The following is an 18,262-nucleotide window of genomic DNA, read 5'->3' on the forward strand; positions in this document are numbered from 1 at the left end:
TATAATAACGTTGGTTCGCTAACGGATCCGTACTTTAGATATTCAGAGGACCTTGCGCTCCGCTGGTTGCGGATAACTGTAAAATATTTGATTATAATCGGTTTCTATTGAAATGAAATTTAAAAATAATCCTGACAAATTTGCTTATAATACCTACATATCTACGTAGGTAAATTAAAAATATATTTTTTGATAACACAAATCAAAATAAACACTTCGAAATCCGTCTTGTAAAAAATTGTGCTTCTGAACGAACAAATTAAAATTAAAAGCCGGTCATGTGCGAGTCATGCAGACTCGCACACCGAGGATGCCGTACAAACTTACTTCGGTATATAAACAGTTCGATTACCGATTCTCTAACGAAAAGATAAACTGCACTGAGGGACAACCCTAACTTTGCTGTTACAAAATTGTTATTATCATACATCGACATAGGTTGCGGTTAGTGTACCAACTGCAAATAAGTTTATAATGGTAAAAAAAATATTGATTTTGGTGACCTAACTACAAATTTACGATTTTCGAACTTTTCCCCTTACTTGTACTACATGGCATGGTTTCATGATTCTAGGTCAACGGGAAGTCCCCCTATAGGTCACAAATATGCGCCATAAACCGAGCATAAACAGTCTTATCTTTAGATTTCGTTGACTTAGAACTGATTTCTTCACTGCTTAAAGGGGTGGCAAACCTGAGTATTTGATATTAATTTTAGCTTGATACCTACCTCTACGCATTCCTGAGAAAAAAGGTCTCTTGACAAATGGACAGACAGACAAGAAAGTGATTCTATTCCTATACGTAAGGGTTCCTTTTTTGTCGCAAGGGGTAAGGAACCCTAAAATTGCTTCATTTGATACTATATTTTCTTCAAATAGCCTTGAAACCATCCATCATGATTCATGAAACCTCTATCTTGTGACAAAGGACCCTTTCACGAAGACCCTTTTTTGAGCATTTATTGATTCAGAATGATTAGAATGAACTTATTGCTGATTACTTGATTAGTACGCATGCGACCAGTCTTGCATGTACAGTAATAAGTCTAGTGATCAGTAACAACGTTTTAATTTCATGGTATGCGTGGTCGAGTAAAGTAAAGGAAAATATTTTTTTTAAAGGAGACGGTCAATTAGGTTCATACATAAGGTTACCTTAATTAATAATTTAAGCTGAATTTTACTTTACAGATTCCTTTAACCCAACAACGCTGCTATGATTTAAACCGTTATTACCGATCACTAGAATAACACAGTAGGTATACTCGTACACACATGCCTGCTGACAGATATTTTTATCCTCAGTGATAAACAACAACCAGAAATAAACCCTACAGAAATACCAACATCACAAGAAGATGCACAAACCATCAAACGGAGCATCACAATTTGTTCACGATGTAATATCTCACAGAATAATCCCTCACGTCAAATAACAATAGCGCTTTCTATCCGATATCACTATTATATACCTACACTCCAATTTATATAATACGTGCTATGATAAATGTACCTCATTTTTCATATCAATACTTCGGCATATTTCTCGCGTCGCCTTAGCGAGGCGACGTTGACGTATGGCCGGTATATATTTTGGTAACACGCTATAACATGTGGGAAACGCTAATCGAATATAGAGCTCGTTTCATTCAATACGATTTTTCACGAAAATTAATCGAATAAAAACATGTTATTTAGGAATAACTGAGTACCTATGCGATAAAAGTATACTCCGATTTTATGCACACTTACTAATTATAGTTTATACGAATAGTAAATAAATACTCACTGATTCAGATAATACAGTTTTGTTACAAATTCGTTTAAATATGCCTTGCTTAAATTTGATATAAAATCAAAATTATTATCAAAAATTACTTTGAATAAAAGGTTACTTTGAGTAGGTTACAAAGATGGGCTTTATGCTTGTCGGCGTACGATTTCGACATAGAATACGTCAAATCAGAGCAAAACGTGGCGGATGTCTTATCGCGACTTATTAAGGCGCATAAAGTAAGTGAAGTGGAGAATGAGAAAAGGGAGCCAGAACAAACTTATCTCCACTTTGCGTCCGACGCCCTGCTATTAGATTACAAAGTACTAAAGAATGAAACTAAAAAAGATCCGTTACTGTCTCGCGTGACAAGTTTCATTTTAGATGGGTGGCCAGATTCCGTAGAAATAGAACAATTGAAACCGTATTTCAATCGTAGGAAGGAGCTCTATTTAGAACTTGGATGCATCATGTGGGGTCACCGAGTGGTAATACCGGTGGGCTGCCAAGACAAGGTTATTAGGGAACTTCATGAAACTCACATGGGAGTTGTAAAGACCAAATCATTAGCGAGAAGTTATGCCTGGTTTCCGGGTATGGATGAAGCTATCGAGCGGACGTGTGGAGCTTATGCCGTATGCGCTGCGACGGCCAGTGCGCCTCCCGCACAGGCCCCGCGCGTCTGGCCCTGGCCGGAGCGCCCATGGACCAGGTTACACCTAGATTTTTTAGGGCCCCTCGCAGGAGTTATGTACCTAGTCTTTTATTTAACACTGGCCTCATTAGTACGAGTAGTACCTAAGTAATAAGTTATCACTTAGGAGGAGGGGTCTTTTGTTTTAACGTTTTAACCATACCTATTTACCAACTTGCCAATGCAAACGGAAACAGACCCCATTCGATATCTCCGTTCAGAATATGGGGTCGGCAACGCGCCCCTGAAGTGGCAGGCGTCCATGATCGCTTATCATCAGGCGGACCGTACGCTAGCTGAGCTTCTGCTTGCTAGTCAGACTTTTTAGATCAAAAAGGGTCCTATCAGGAAGAAAGTATGAAGCTTGGCATGCACGCAGATTATGTACCTACATACTTGCCAAAATAAATGTTCCAATTTGCAATTATAAATAAATATAAATATAATATAATTTTTTTATAGTTTGGCGAGTTGTTAGTGTTGTTACCACTTTTTATTTTTTTGTACATACATCGTATGCTGCCTGCAATACGGCCATACGACATAAGCTAAATATGTGGATGGGATTGTACTTACTTTTGAAATTAGTTCATTTAAACTGAGCCTACAAACATTTCATTTTATAATTTTAAAGCAACTCTAAAGATGACATTACTGGTGATGCAGTGTTATTGCTGCAGCGTTGCAGCAGCGAGAGACAGGTGATCTTACCGTCAATCTACTTACTTATATAAGATAAGACTGACGGATTGAACGTTCTAATCGCAACAGCAGTGCGGCAACGACAGCAACTTAATTTATCAAGGAAATATATATATACTTAAACGTAGTCTGTTTCCCGCTTCTACAACGCTACGCAAATAACATAGCTGTCTAGCTATATTTTGAAATCATATCTAGTGTAGTACTATAGTACTACTAGTGCTAGTAACCTGTAATAAGATTTGTGTAATTTATGTCACATTTATCGCACCCATAAAAGAGCTGTAAATAAAGCTCTTACAAAAGCAATCTTATTCGTTTAACCCTCACTCTGTCAACTGACTGAAGTGCCCACTCTCCGCTTCATCTACATACATTTCTGGCGTGTTGTGTCGTTCAAGGGCAGCTGTATTTAGGTACTAGGGTAGAATCACCTCCACTTCAGGTCACGGCTCTCTGTCAAGATGTTTGGCCAGCTTGGAGCACAGTTCTCTCTGCGAGGCGCTTAAATCGGAGCTGGCTGAAAGCACTTAAGTTTAACCGCCCTGCATTATAGACTTCCGAACGTAACTTGAAAGACTTGGAGGCGCATTTGAATTTCTGGAATATTATACCGCAACCTAATCACCCCAATAAGGATACTTTAAGAACTAATTTGCATTATTTTTATTGTTTTAATGGTTGGGGAGCCCAAGAGGGGATTTTTGTAGTTACTCGAGCGCGTCCGTGGAGAACTTTATCACTTTAAGCCGTTTATGTTGAGCCGTTGGTTGGTGAGGGGTTAAACAAATCGTTAAGCAGATTGTGGATTTGGTCATTTTAGTCCAAATTAATTCAATAATCCTTAATGTGACGGTTACAATGTGAAAATCGGGCGTCAAATTTGTGGTCGTCAGATTAAGGAAATGCGTACAAATATGTGTCATAAATATTAAGATATAGAAAAATTAAAGCATTAACTTGGACCAAAACGACCAAACCAATTGTTGTTGTATCAACAATCTACTTAACGGTTTTTTAACCCTCCACCAACCCCCCGAAATTTAAAAAAATCTGTAGACGCTGTAAAACTTTATATAACCTTTTTTTCTTACTATCATCCAATCTTTCAATTTCAATAGTAGAATAGAATAGAATAAGATTTTATTTGTAAGCACAAACAAACATTACATAAAATAAAAGAAAACATAAAATAAGATTAAAGTGCCACGAAATGGCCTCATCTCAGCATGTTGCTGGTGACTTCCAGCGCTGATCTTCCGATGAGACCATGTATATAGTCATTTTGATCAATAATAATTTCTTATTTTATTTTTGCTTTAGACAGACCGAAATATGTGTTAAATACCTACGGTAAAATTACAGATATCGTCTACCATTTTGTTTAATTTTTGACGTAACAAAGGCATAAAAGGCAAGACCTATACGGCGTACAGCCACGATTTAAAACTTCGTAAACAATATTTAATCAGCTATTAAATCATTAAAATTTGACTTTTTAAATCATAAATAAAAGAAATGAAATAATTAACATTTACTACTTTAAAAGTAAAATTTACTTATTGGGTGATTTTAAATAAATGTTTGACTTATAACCTGCTTGGTTCATATAATTATAACTTAGTGACATAATTTTAAAAAATCCATTACCTCCCTAGGGATATTTTGTTTGCCAAGGCTCAAGCTGACACTGGTGGCTCAAAAATGACGTAACATTATGTAAGTAGGATGCCATGAAATATTGATCTATAAACTTTTAGCGACCCTATTTGATGCCTAATATTTAAGGTATTTAAACCATGTATCCTTTTCCAATAAATATTTTAGGGGTAGGTACCCAATAGTGCACTTAAACAAATTCCTGAGATAGGCTTAACATGATTATGTGAAATTTCTAAGAGAAATTCACAGGCAAACCAACAGGATGTGCTCTTCAAGCTAGCCCTTTGATGGCCAGCTCTATCGCACAATAGATATTTGGAGCGCTCCAATATTGGATTTAAGGAGACCAGTTCGCCGAATTTCGGCCGTAGACATAGGTTAATGTGGGCCCTTAATATTCGGCTGGTTTAACTTGAAGATTTCTTTAATCCATAGTAAACTTCCTAGCGTTGTCCCAGCATTTTGCCATGGCTTACTTGGGGAGCCTGGATTCAGCTCGGGAACCCAATCCCAAGAATTGGCACACGACTGTTCTCCGATCTTTCAACTCAGAGGGGAAATATATGCCTTATTGGGATTAATTGTGTTGGTAATAAATGTCAAATGATATTTTACACATAAATAAGTTCCAAGAAAGTCTTTGATGTGAACCAATGTTCGAGCCTGCAACATTCAGTTTGAAAGTCGCACGTTCTTCGGCTAGGCCACCAACGTTCAAAGAATTGCTTTAATTCTACTTGGAATATCTGTACGGCAGCGTAAATAATATTTTTGACATAAATTTAGGCATAACATAAAGGTAGGTACGATAGATGATCGTTAGTGGCGAGCGCAAAAAATCGCAATATTCAAATAATGAAGTGATAGTTAGCTATTACGTCTGCACAACATTCAGAATATTCACAATAACTGAGCACAGAATGAAATTCTCTCAAAAGAAAAAAATGAAAAACGAAATATTTTCATCAAATAAAATTCCCAAATGATAGTCAAAGAGAAATAACTTCATGCATTTTGTACAGCTGGCAACGCGATCCAAGCGGACGGGAACAGTTAGGAAAAAATACATTTTTTTGTTGATCGTACAGATTCCGACAAAGCGTGCGCTAACTGCGAGTAACGGCACAGAGCGGCGGCTTGTTTGATAGACGGGTCAGAGCATTGAATATGTCTAGAGTTAAAGGACCAAGATAATTCCGCATCGATTTTGACAGCCCCGACTGTGCAAGTGTTATTTTAAACGTTAAAATATTATATAATTATGCTGTCAAAATTGTTGCAGTGTTATCTTGGTCTAATTTTACGTAACTTCGTATCATAGAGCAACTTATACTAGAGCGGTACTGTCATAGTAAATTTTGTAACCCCAGTAAATTCACTGCGATCTGTCGACACACTTTAAAACTAAAAATGAAGATTTATAAAAATACGATAGAATGTATTTAAATATAGATAAATGATTTTTTTTATTTGCATTAATTATTTTTATGATTTTGACCCATGTTCTTTCACTGATATGCGTTAAAATTGTTAAATAACAAACGAAACCGTCAACGCCATCTATACGACTGTAGGCCAAAACTAGTAGCGCCCTCTGAACGAGAATCAAATTTTCTTGATTTTCGAGGCACGTTTTTTCCTTAGACTGTATCCATCTATTACGGAGTTATATCTATCTTTGCTTCGTATGCAATTCGACTCACTTTCACTTATTGGAAAGCATGGTATTATTTATTATCCGAACCATAATATTTTCTATCTATCTATTCTAACTATTCAGCCTGTATCCGACCACTGCTGAGTACTACCGCTCCTGCTGTTCTTTATTACCTACGCCACTCTCCTCGGTGTTGTGTTAATCTCAGCCAGTGTGTGCTTGTCGTTCGGTAGTTATCATCTGACCATTCAGTAATATTTTGTCTTTAAATAAAAGTCCCTTGAGATATTTTCATTATTAGAACTTGAGACTTGGTGAACCTTCGTGTTATATTTTTCTGATATTGATATTTATTATATAAGTTGAGATTCGTGTGATTTTGAATATAACTAAGTAGGAGACTGTGCGCTCCAATAGGAGGTTTCACTCCCTCCACGCCTTCGGCTTGGCAAGAGATAGTACAGACAAAACCACGTAGGGTGTTCTGATTCGGATTTTTTAGTCAAATAACGAAAAAAAGAACATGGCTACTAAAATTTTTGGCAAGTAATTGTTATTGAATTTGATATATTCTGGCCTAATAAGCCAATTAGCGGAATTTCAGATAAAAATTGAATGCAAACATGTAGGTACATATATTTCCTTTATCTTAAAATACTATTTTTAAAATAGATATTATACTGCTATAGGGCTTATAAGAGCAGTATTATGGCACACAACATTTATGGCATAAGAAATTGTAATAAGCAAAATTATGGCACTCGGTAATCATAATTGGTGGTAATTGGTGGTTGGTAGCGGAGAGGAAGAACAAGAAAACCAGACCCCATAATCAGATGGGAATTAATAATGCTAAGGAGAGAGAGATGGCACATGGTAACTATGGGCTGGCACATGAAATTAGTGCAAGTAAAATTATGAAAAACGAGGGTACCCCTTTTCGTAACTCACGTTTTCATCTACACTCGGATTTTATGCACTTTCCACAGAGCACAGTTTTGTCTGCCTTAAAGTTAGCCCCGGAAACAGGAACAGTTTTTTTTTATATATTTACCACGTTCAAAACTAAGTTCTATAAAAAACTATTCCATTACCGCCTCTATGAGAGCTTATATGCAGAGGTATAATCCGTAGCATACTCTACGCCCCGCCCGGACGGCAGTTCATGCATTTTAATGAGAGCTGGTGCATCGTCCGTATGCAAACAGGGTCTGCATACGTTAGTTCTATACATTTATGTATGGTTTTGCCCTACTTGTGTCTTTTTCGGTGAGTTTGGACGAATGAGAATTTTCTTTCAGTACAGTTGCTTTATGAATGGTTAACACAACATGAGAGGACTTTGATGTAACTACTAAATTTTAGTACATAATTAGCATTTTGACCAATTCAGTGTGCAGTAAAACATAATGCATGTATATTGGAACTTACTCGTTCTTATGTATGTAATTTAAATGCGTTAAATCGAAAATACAAACTTAGTTCCGTTTTGTGTCATCTTTGTCTGTGTGAAGTGGTCGGGGAGCCCAAGAGAGGATTTTCGTAGTTACTCGAGCGCGTCAGATTAAGATATGAGTGATACCTTCCTACCCCGTGGAGTTTACCTTTACCACTTTTAGCCGTCTATGTTGAGCAGTTGGTTGGTTGGGGGTTCAACAAATCGTTAAGCAGATTGTAGATTTGGTCATTTTAGTCCAAATTAATGCTATAATTATTGTGCTATTACTAAATCTAATAATTATTTGTACGCATTTCTTTAATCTGACGGTTACAATGTGAAATCGGGCGTCGAACTTGTGTTCATCAGATTAAGGAAATGCGTACAAATAAGTGTAATATTCAGTTATAGAAAAATTATAGCATTAACTTGGACCAAAACGACCAAATCCACAATCTAATTAACGATTTTTTTTAGCCCTCCACCAACCCCCCGAAATTTAAAAAAAAATCTGTAGACGCTTTCCTGCTCGCTGGAAAAGAAAACTTACATATAACCTTCTTTTCTTCTTATCATCTAATCTTTCGATTCTAATAGGTCGAGTAACTACACTTTAGGCATCGCCGGCTCCCCAGCTATAGGTACATATACCACCGTGCACTTATTAAATCACATTTACAATCGGGGCTATCGCGAATTTATTTACCGACGTTTCAACACAGGTTTCACTGGTCGTGGTCGCGGCTAACAACTGACGTCCCAGCAAATTGTCAAAACCGAGATTTGTGTGACTACCCGACGAAAAGTAAATGTGAATGTAAATTTGATTTAATATGATGATGAATATGAATTTTATTTTACTAATTTTGTTTAACAAGCCTCAAATGTGATACTTTTTTATATAATGCAGTAGGAGCACCTTCTTTCATAAATATAATATAAGGGCTCATTAGCGTCACGTGACGACACCCTAAGCCTTCTAACAAGCGAAGTTGTAATCCTACCGACGGATCCATTAAATTGCTAAGTACTTTAGCCAGTGGGGTCCCGTTGTTAAGAGGAAAAGGGACGACTGCGTCTCCATATAAACGTAATCTCAATTTTCCTCTTTGGATATTAACTTTTTAGAAAATTATTTTACGCAATTTGATGTATGCACACAGCTGTGCAGCTACCCATGTCCTTTGTTAAATTTTTTAGATTTAAAATTATTATAAGTGATAAATTATAAGCTTTTATAATTTGTTTTTCGCTTCTGCCTTCTATAATAATTAAAAATAAAATAAAAAGTCAAACGAAGGGGCATAGCTATAATTAATAGACAATAACTTGTGTAAAAATATTTTCCATCATGTTATTACCCAGAGAGGAAAATGGGGCCGTTAGTAGCCTTAGTAGGTATGGAGAAGCGGTCATCCACTCTCGTCTTAATTTTAATAGGCATGTTAACACCAAACAAAAAATCGATTTATTTTATGGTTCACCTTGGTTTTACAGGGTTTCTTTATTCTTTTGCAGTTTATTATTTTCTTCGTCTTTTATTCCGTAAGGCATTTTTTTACTCTATGTAAAGCAGTTAATTAAACGGCTTTAGATTAAGTAGTATGATATTTCTCACTCCGAGTACAGAAGACACAAATTTTCTAATTGTATCCCGACTTCTTTGCCACGATTCGTTAATAGAGCCTGAGGTTCGCTCTGCAACCTAATATCAATAATTGGCATATGCACTACTTATTGGTACAACGACTGCCATCCGACCTTCCAAGGTGTGACATTCAAACACGCTCGTAAAGAGTTAATAATATTTGTAACTAGTTGTGACCAAACCAAAGTCAATATCTGGGAGACCGAGCCTTGCTCAGAAAACATATAAAAACTCAAAAATGCGCGTTTTCCCAGAGATAAGACCTAGGTAGATCGATTGTTCGCCCCCTAAAACCACCATATAGCAAAATAAGATAAGAGTATAGAATTTTGTATGGATGTCATTTACAAATTCTGCAGGTCAATGTCGCCGGCCAAAGCTATGAAGTAATAATAACACGGAACCCTTAACTCCCCCAGGCTTTGTTTAAATATGCAAGTGTTTTAAAAGTGTGCTCGGATGTTTTATAACGGCCTTATAAGCTTGTTTGTTTCATAATGATGTGATTTTGATGATGACAGCCCTATTACTAGGTGTAAACAATGTATGAAACAATTGTTGGCTTCAACAAGTAAATATTTAATATATCCTTACAAGAAAGGGTACCCAACTGTCCGGCTTCGATTTGATTTATTTTTATATATGTTATAGAGTGGTCTAAAATGGCATGTATTTAACAGATCACCAGATTTAGTAAATTTTAACACCAAAAAATTCGTTTTTACCACTAAAAATAATGAATGATCATTTAGATCATTTAGAACTCCTATTTAATGTGAAATGATTACCAAATGTGTACCGTTTTTTTATCCTTTTAAAACAAATAACACCAAAATAATCATTATTAACCCAAAAATAGTAAACGATCACCAAAATTAGACCTCCATTATAACCAAAATTTTTAATCTTGCTATCCTATTAAAGCAAATGACTCCAAACTAATCATTGTAAACCCTAAAATAGTAAATGATTACCAAAATTAGAACTCCATTTTAATGTGAAATTATAATCAAAATTTTTAATTTTGCTATCCTATTAAAGCAAATGACTCCAAATTAATCATTCTAAACCCAAAAATAATAAATACCACCAAAATTTTATGCACATTTTAATTAAGAAAGGGCAAATATTTAACGTTTCGTTATCCCATTAAATTAATTAATCCACTTCGTCACCTTTTTCTAGTAGCATTTCGTTTCTGTAAGGGTCGCAGTTCTAACCTAACCCACTTATCTGATAGCAGTTCGGTTCTGTGAGGATCGCAGTTCTAACCTAACCTAACCCACTTATCTAATAGCAGTACAGTTCTGTGAGGATCGCAGTTCTAACCTAACTTAACCCACTTTTATAGTAGCATTTCGTTTCTGTAAGGGTCGCAGTTCTAACCTTTTTTTTTTTTTTTTTTTTTTTTTTTTTTTTTTTTTTTTTTTTTTTTTTTTTTTTTTTTTTCGTTGGAAAAATGCTTTATGCATACCCACACCCTCGGGGGAGAAAGTGCGGGTTATGTGGGACTCGGCAAAAGGCGCCACTACCCACTAAAAAACCAACGGTATGCCTGCGCGCCGCCAATGGGGCGTGGCCACGGGTTCTCTTAAGTACGCAACCGTGACCACGCCGGCGCCGCCCGCCACTACCACATGCAGCGGGCCCTTCTCTGGGGGGGGGGGCTAGGGAGTAACTTCTAGCCCTGCCTCCTCAGAAGGCGCGTGGGCACACCACGCGCGCCTTCTCTGCGAGGCCTATGTAATGGGCAGCGACGCCCCCGCGCCGCTGCCCAGACCTCGCTAGGTAGGGGGGAGGAGATGGGCATACGCCCTCCTCCGAGCCCCTGCGCGCTTGCGGCGGATCGGGTGCGAGGCTGGGTCGGCCTCCCGTTCCCTCTCCGCTGCCTCCTTCTGCGACATTACATCCTCGCAGAAGGAGAGGACCGCTTTCCACGACCTCTCGTCGGCGACCATAGCCTTAACTACGGCCGGCAAGGAGAGGTCGTCCCCCACCACTGCCATGAGGTCACGGCGCTGCCCCGCCCAGGCTGGGCATTCCTCCAGGGTATGCTGCGCCGTGTCCTCGCCGCAGCTGCACTGGTGACACTCGGCCGTCACCTCCCGTCTTGCGAACCGGTGCAGGTAGCTCCCGAAGCAGCCATGACCCGTGAGCACCTGCACCAACCGGAAGGTTAGCGAGCCCCGCTCTCTTTCCAGCCAGTCTTGTAGGACCGGCCGGACCGCCTCGACAGTCCTGTGTCCTCCCTCGCGCCCAGCTAGTTCTTCCTCCCATTGGAGGACGATGGACTGCCGGACGAGGAGCCTCTGCGCCTCTACTTCCCTGGGCGCAGGATGGTACTCCTGGAGCCGGAGGTCCCTGCGCCACTCGTACAGGGCCGCTTGGGCCTCCGCCTCCAGATCCCAAGGAGGCGTTCCCGCTAATAGGCACGCCGCATCATATGAGGTGGTGCGGTACCCGCGTACGACGCTGATGGCCATCGCCCTCTGAGCCTTCCTCAGCAGGGCGACATTTCGGGCCACCAGAGTCACCGCCCAGATCGGCGCCCCGTACAGGGCCATCGATCGCACCACCCCCATATACAGACGGCGGCTCGCAACCTCCGGCCCCCCGATGTTGGGCATCAGCCTCTTCAGTGCGGCCGATGCTGCCATTAGTCGGGGGGTCAGGCGGGCAAAGTGCTCGCGGAAGCTCCAGCGGGAGTCGAGGACAAGTCCAAGATATTTCATGTTGGACTCTACCTCGATTCGAGTGCCACCAACGACGATGCTGGATCCTGCAGGTGGGGCCTTCCGGGCAGCGTGGAAGCAGAGCGCCTCGGACTTGTGCAGCGCCACCTCCAGACCCAGCATCGTTATGCGTCTCACCACCTGTGCTACCGTCACGGTGGCGAGGCGTGCTGCTTCCCGGTACGAGGTCCCCCGGGAGGTGACTAGCGTGTCGTCTGCGTAGCAAGTCACACTTGACCCCGGGAGGAGCTCCCCCCGCAGCACCCAGTCGTATCCAATGTTCCACAGGAGCGGCCCTAAGACCGAGCCCTGTGGAACACCGCACGATGTCTCCCCTGACTTAGTGGCCACGTTCTTGATAAGCCCCAGACTATCATGCACTTGCTGGTTCAGGGCCATTGCTGTGCGGTCTTCGTCGTCTGACCCACTTGTCGTCCCAAACGATTCCGGACGACGGGCAAGCCGTCTTTGGGTCACTTTTTTGGACGCGGCCCTCAGGTCTTCTTCGGTTTGCAGCTTAAGCTTCAGGAGGAGTTCTAACCTAACCTAACCCAATTTTCTTGTAGCACTTCGTTTCTGTAAGGGTCGCAGTTCTAACCTAACCTAACCCATTTATCTGATAGCAGTTCGTTTCTGTGAGGATCGCAGTTCTAACCTAACCCACTTTTCTAGTAGCATTTCGTTTCTGTGACGATCGCAGTTCTAACCTAACCTTAACCACTTCTCTAGTAGCATTTCTTTTCTGTAAGGGTGGCGTGTGACTGATTTGAGGATTGGGTCAGGCGAGCGCGGCGCATACGGTGCGGTGTACGAGGGATTGAGCGGGAGGGGCTAGTAATTTTGGCATCATTTTACTTTATTTGGTAATATGAATAAATTTTTTGCTAATCATAGTGGTTTATTTAAGTGAAAATATCGCATTAATTTGCTCTTCAAGATTTGGTGATAATTAATTATATTTGGTGATCATTCATGATTTTTGGTGTTTAAATACAATTTGAAGTGCAGTCGTGATTTAAACAGGTGGTACTTTTGTAATTTTAGACCTTATTTTTTTGGTGTTTGAGTGAAAGTGAAAGAGATTTTTTTATTTAGGGTACGAGAGTATTTTTGGTGGTCATTATATTTAGTCCCGTCTAAAATAACAGACACGTATTTTTTAGGTGCCCAAACTGGGAGAAATTGGCCTCAAAAATACTGAAAAGTGACAAAACCCTCTAACCTTAGTAAAAAGTTTTGTTCAAGTAAATTGCCAGTTAATTGGTGGTTTGATTATATGCAAATTATGTTGGAGAACGTAAAAAATAATGGACACGTGTTTTATTATTTTGGCTCAAACCTACATTTTCCAAAAAAAACACCAATGTTTCATACTTCTCATCGTTTCACTTACTTCCCTTTTATTCACTACCGTGTTCACGTCGCCCGCCCGGCACTGCCCACACGTTGCTGCGCGCCTGCGCAGCTATGCGTTCACCACGATACCGCCTAAAACAGGTTATTCAAATGTACACTTTTAGGATCTTTGATGTTTTAAAATATGCTAGGACTTGATGTCCAAAGTCCAAACCGGTTAACAACTATGACACGACAACATTTTTCACTGCCGTGAAGTTTTCAGTTTTCATGGTAATAAAACTAATAAAATAACGAAAGTGAAGTTCGAGTGAAACGAAACTTTGAATTGTGTTTTTTTTGTAAAATATGAGTGAGCCAAAATAACAAAATTTGTATCCATTATTTTTAGGGTTCCGTAAACAGGTAGGTTCCGTACCTCAACAGGAAAAAACGGAACCCTTATAGGATCACTCGTGCGTCTGCCTATTTTCTCCGAAACTACTGGACCAATTAAGTTGAAATTTGGTATACATATGTAAGTTTGTGACCCAAAGACGGACATGTAACGTAAACAAATTAATTTTAAACATGGGGGCCACTTTTGGGAGGTAAATGAGAAAATTAAAACATAAAGTTGTATAAACTATACCTATCGTGTTACATAACAAATGAAAGAGCTCATTGTGAGAATCTCAAATATATTTTTTTTACAATTTTAGGATAAACAGTTTAGAAGTTACTCAAGAAAATTTGGCCGGTTTTTTTCATATTCTCCAACATATTCAAACCAGTAATTAACTAGCAATTTGCTTGAACAAAACTCTCTACAGAAGTTAGAGGGTTTTGTCACTTTTCAGTACTTTGGAGGCCAATTTCTCCCAGTAGGTTGAGTTTGGGCAGCTAAAAAAATACGTGTCTGTAATTTTAGAATACTCTATAACATGTATAAAAATAAATCAAATCGGAGCCGGACAGTTGGGTACCCTTCCTTGTTAGTATTATAATATTATATATATTCATTAGTATCAAATTTATGTACGTCATAAATAAATAAAAATTATAGGTTTTTGTCAATTACGTAAAATCTTCATAAATCAAGGAGTACGTACAGACGTTCATAATTGACACTCGCCTTCAAATTGTCGTTCACAATATATCAGTCACCATAAAAAGTGACCGTTTTGTTCTATCTACTTTCATATTCTACTCAATTACACCGAACAATTAAACACCTGCTAGCTTTACATAGTATCCGAGCGAACTGTAATAACATAATTATATGGATGTCGCAAGCAAATTGTAAGAATCCGCCGTTTATAAACGGCGTCGTCAATTTACAAACATTTTCAAGTATGCAAATTGCCGAAGGCAAATAATTAGTGTCAACGTAAACGTGATAATTGTCTGAGGGTGACCATGTTTTACTGTATTATAAATTTATATTAGCTTTTATATCACACGACCATCCTCATGGCCACCAAAATCTCAAGGTCACCCAAACCCGAATCAGAGCACCCCACTACCCACGCGGTCTTGTCTGTCCTACCCCTAGAGAGCAATTGCGAAATCGGAGGCGCGGAGGGAGAGCAGCCCTCGCCCGCTGTGACGGAGCGCGGGAACGAGCGAGGCGAGTGGTAGCGGAGCCGAGTGTTGTGACCGTGCTTCGTCACGGGAAGGCGGAAGGCGGTTCTTCCGCAGCGCCGGAGCCACTCAGATCCAAAAGCCTCCCCCGCCCCCTACGCCCCTAATAAGTCCGACGAACTCCAGATTTGATGGACACCCCAGCGTTTTTCATAGTTTTGATGTGCAGCGCCACGCGTGGTAAATCAAAAACTAATTCGGCCAAAATGCCGCAGCAAATTACAAACGGCGCTGTCATAAGGTATTTTACAAAATGCAGACTTTTTATAATTTGCCTTAGGCATTTTACAAACGACGTCGTCTTTTTATAAACGTAAAAAAGTTTGTAAAATGACGACGCCGTTTTCTTACAATTTGACTACGACATGGAGAAAGAGATGGACATAGTTAACAAAGGCAGGGCTCCCTTTATGCTATCTTTGGTTAGTTGGTTACTAAACTGTAATGTAACAAGTTACTATAACTGAGAAATACAGTGTACGAAAATATACTTATCTGCATAATAATTACGCTATTAATTATATTGTATGTTTGTTTTCAGATGCTCTTCGTGTCTACAACATGCGCTATTCATCTGCTTTGAGTGCATCCCGGGAAGACATCTCTACGATAATCAAAAAGTAAGAAACTATACTTTATTTCTTATGCTCTAAAAATGTTTTTGCCTTACGCAAATCTACATTCATGTTTGTTATAAAATTCGCGAATATCTTTACTCGGAAAAGCGAATACTGAACTTTAATAACCGCATTTATGGTTGATTTTGGTCTGCTGCTAAATATAGGTGAGAGTCGGTTTCGAAATTATAATTTTAAACGAAATTGAGTTTTGTTTTTTGGAGGGTAGGTTTATTTTCGTAAAATGCACGTGTTAGTGGTAATTTAAATATTATAATGAGAATGTGAAATGGAATAAAAGAATATGAGAACGGATGAGACTGAAGATGAAAAGATTTTATTTGTTTCCCTTTTCAAAGAGGAAACATGTTTTTTTTTTATGTGGGTTGTTTAGTAAGAGAGTATTCTAACGATTTTTTTCTACTCGTCGAGAGTATAATCTTTGTATTACAACTTGATATGCTACACTACAACCTTACTCTTTTCAACGTTGGATAGTCTATGGCACTTCCGACTCAAGCATAAGAATTTTATCGATACGGTTTAGTCAATTATAACATTTTTGAAAATAGAATGTCATACATTTCGATAAAATATTTCTTGTTTAAGGAGACTCGATTCAAACCAAATTAGCCTACTTAAACACGATGCTGCGTCGCATCTGCTTTGTCATTGGTTGGCCAACAAAAACATTTTATTTTATGTCGTAGTAGAAACAATTGCTTCATAAGTCAGAAATGCGCATGTGATACCCTTCATATAGCAACATCTATACCCTACGAAAACCTCTTAGCGTTGCTTATTAGTTCTCCATAGGCTACGGTGGCCAAAATCGAGAAAAAAACTGTCTTAAAATTGAATTTAGCAAGGAGCAGGTACCAGGGCCTCATGAGTTACGAGGAGGTGTCGTTGACCAACCCGCCGGGGGCGCCGGGCCCGCGGCGGCCGCGGCCGGGGCGCGTACGAGTTAGAAGGTATCGCGGGCTGCGGCAGCTCGCGTATCCTGTATACTTTTGGTTTGTTTACCTATATGATTCTACTAGCTGAAAGTGTTATTTTTTTGTCTCGTAGAAAAAGTATTGTATACAATAGTGATATAATCAAGCTTTTCAATCTCGTACCTTACCTTAAGCAACTCAGCAAGCTTCGTTGCTTAAACACGGTACTCGACTGAAAAGCTCTCTATTATATCACGATTGTATAAAATACTATTACGAAGTAACTGTAGTAGCACAATAGTTCGGCACTTTATAAAAAGGCCCAACTTTCAAACAAAATAAAACAAAGAAACTTCTACTCACCAGCCGGTGCTCCTTAAAGTATATACAATGTGTAAATTCAATACGGGCGAATATTTTAACGGTGGTTAGCGTAGGACCTAAGAAGTAAGTATATTGAGATAGATTTGACTTATATAATGACAATTTTAACCATACAAAATAATTCGGGATACGAGCTTTTTAAAGTAATCAACAAAAATCGGCCAAGAGCATGTCGGGCCATGCTGTGTAGGGTTTCGTAGTTACTATTCTGTCTAAATAGGCCAAACGGGGGCTAGTAGTAAGTATCATGTAAACATTACATGTAAGGGAGTTTCGCAATAGTTTTGAAAGTATTTATTTTATTAGTTAGCTTTTAACGTATAAACTGTTGCTGACCTTTAAAACCACTTATATGTGTACGGTTTACCGGAAAATACAGGTTGCTATGTAATGAAAAGCTCGTGGAAACAACAGTGTTTGTACACGAAAGGTACCATCTTTGCCCAGAAGCTCCGAGGGATTCAGATTTTTTAAATCTGTACAGATATGATAGTTACGCGTTATTCTCACACTTACAGTCTTACATACCACTTAGAAAGTGACGGCCATGATGACAGACGATAAAAACGCAACCGTTATTATGATTTGATATTTATGCTCGTAGGGGAAAGTGGAGAAATTGGCAACACTTATTTTCCAACGCTCTAAAATGATATATGTAAGATTGTAACAAACCGATTCAATTTTTACGAAAACCGTTAGTTCGGTTATCTGTAAAATAATTATTTAAATTAAACGTCATCACAGAACAATTTTACAAAATCAAAAACATTGCTGTTCCTATTTACCCGAGCCCGTATGGGGTAATTGGAAACAGTCCGCGGGGAAAATTAAAACTCATGATTTTCAATGTAATATCACAGTTCAGGTTTATTTTATTATCTATAGGCATACAAAACAATTTGCAAAATTAAAAAATATTTCACGCTCTTATGTACAGTCGAAGGCAAAAATATCGATCCAGACAAATGGCACAAAAATATGTGAACACGACTTTATTGTCTAAGGTGTAAGAGCGTTCACATATTTTTGAAA

At 39.0% G+C, this 18,262-nt stretch overlaps 1 long non-coding RNA gene across 1 annotated transcript in view; it reads left to right on the forward strand.

Annotated features, from left to right (window-relative positions):
- Positions 1-16,293, forward strand: part of LOC134752734 (uncharacterized) — a 68,787-nt gene extending 52,494 nt beyond the window's left edge. The window contains exon 3 of the long non-coding RNA XR_010128765.1: positions 15,830-16,293. This is a non-coding gene — a long non-coding RNA (uncharacterized LOC134752734). The remainder of the gene's footprint in view (positions 1-15,829) is intronic.
- Positions 16,294-18,262: the final 1,969 nt, after the last annotated feature.

Source organism: Cydia strobilella, chromosome 2, assembly GCF_947568885.1.
Source record: "Cydia strobilella chromosome 2, ilCydStro3.1, whole genome shotgun sequence".
Classification (NCBI taxonomy): domain Eukaryota; kingdom Metazoa; phylum Arthropoda; class Insecta; order Lepidoptera; family Tortricidae; genus Cydia; species Cydia strobilella.